The sequence below is a fragment of the Sesamum indicum genome, linkage group LG11, assembly GCF_000512975.1.
Source record: "Sesamum indicum cultivar Zhongzhi No. 13 linkage group LG11, S_indicum_v1.0, whole genome shotgun sequence".
Classification (NCBI taxonomy): Eukaryota; Viridiplantae; Streptophyta; class Magnoliopsida; order Lamiales; family Pedaliaceae; genus Sesamum; species Sesamum indicum.
In genome coordinates, this window is record NC_026155.1 from 6,106,950 (window position 1) to 6,108,722 (window position 1,773).

Here is a 1,773-nt window from a genome sequence, read left to right on the forward strand (position 1 = left end):
CTTTTTTCCCCGTGATTATAGTATTCAGCAAGGCTCCAGCAACCCTTTCTGATTGTGAGCAAAATTCCAACCTCTTCTCGCTCTTGTGGGGTATAAAAGTTTTGATACATGTTTCGTCAAATTCTTGAGTAAGAGATTTTAAATTCCGATTTCTGTTTGATATTCTTTGCAGGTTAATTTTTTATTTTGTTTTCAAGATAATGGCGGAATTTCACTTTGATGAGATAATCAAGGTGCTCAAGATAGGTAGCCAAGTCGTTTACACAAAGGTGAAGTGAAAAAGATGTTAAATTTGGCGTTCTCTTGTAGTAATTCTTAGCTAACCGAGAAACTGTTCATTGTACCAAAGTTTTGTTGGATTGAGGTTGCTTCATTTTAGAAATAATTTCTATGTTCTGTGAAGTTTATGTAAGGGATTGGTTTGACCTAAAAAATTTTGTGAATGGTGTTTCAGTTTCACGAATAAATGCGGAAGGCGAAGAGGGTGATTCGTCTTTGGAATTAGATGTGCACAATGAGCTATATCCTATGCTTCCTGGTGAAAAATATAGGATGGTGAATGACAAAACTCTGAATGTGGATGGTTCGGCTGTCGATGGCTACTTCCCTGAGGTGCAGTTCTGTTTCACTCTATATCTGTGAATTATATGATTTTGATCAGATGATCATGTGATTGAACTTGTAGACGATGGAAATTGATGGATTTTTGGATGTGAAAGCAGCACATAGGAGCATTTTTTGTAGGTTGGCAGCTAGTGGCAAGCAATATATATGTGCCATGGTTACAGAAATGATCAAAGATAGCTTGGTATAATCTGCATCTTAGAAGTGATACGTCCAAGAAAATATGTTTTTTAGAGTCAGATAAATGCACTTTTCCTGCAAATATTGCTGCGGAAGGGTAATAGAATTACAGTTTATTCTGTTTGCAACACTAATACCATTGGAAACTAGTAAGTTCTTCCACATGTTGGATCAAATATCGGGGAAAACCAAGAATTCCAAAATAAGGTGCAAGAGATGAAGAGAGTCAAAAATTGGACACAAGAATCTTCCTATGGAAAATCCATATTCGGAAAACTCACTGAACTGTAGTTCCTAAAAAACAGTAAAAACGTTTGCAAATTTTCCCTGGACAGTTGCCACCCTGTATGATAGGGCGATACAGTCCAATTAATAGAATTTTTCTACCCATAAATTTGGTACCAATTATTTGTTTTGTCTCCTGCTGCTATAGTAGTTTTCAGATCTAAAAACTAGTGTTGGTTAAGGCATGAGCATATTTAGTAGAGCAGTTAGAGAATGTTGGATTTTGAAGTGAATCATGTAATGCCATGTATGTGTGTCTATGCTTACATGCCAAGATTAGTTTATAAATTAACAACTTGAGACCATGAAGAAGGTAGAATAATGTATGACTGGAAACTGAGTTTAACTTATGATTGTTGTCCTCCTATTGCAGGGGAAATAGAAAACACTTGCAGACAAGTTTTAGTATGTCATGCATGGGCTTTTGTATAAGATGTCAGAAGCTAAAGAAAAGACAGATGGCGGAGATGATGTTAAAGTGTATATATATGCACCTTTTGATTAATGAAATTTGTTCATATTATTCAGTGATTGTGTTATGTCAACAAGCTGGAGAAATATTTAGAAAATAGGGCCTCGTTTTCATCAAAGGAACTTATACTTATGTGTCATCTGACGTTCTTACTGCTTCTTCAGCGAAACACTCTATTTGGATCTTATTCATTGATATTGGGACTTTCATTT

At 35.5% G+C, this 1,773-nt stretch overlaps 1 long non-coding RNA gene across 1 annotated transcript; it reads left to right on the forward strand.

Annotated features, from left to right (window-relative positions):
* LOC105173401 lies at nucleotides 1-1,773 on the forward strand. Its single transcript, XR_848743.2, has 4 exons — nucleotides 1-90; nucleotides 173-269; nucleotides 455-612; nucleotides 1,463-1,773. It is a non-coding gene; the product is annotated as an uncharacterized LOC105173401 (long non-coding RNA).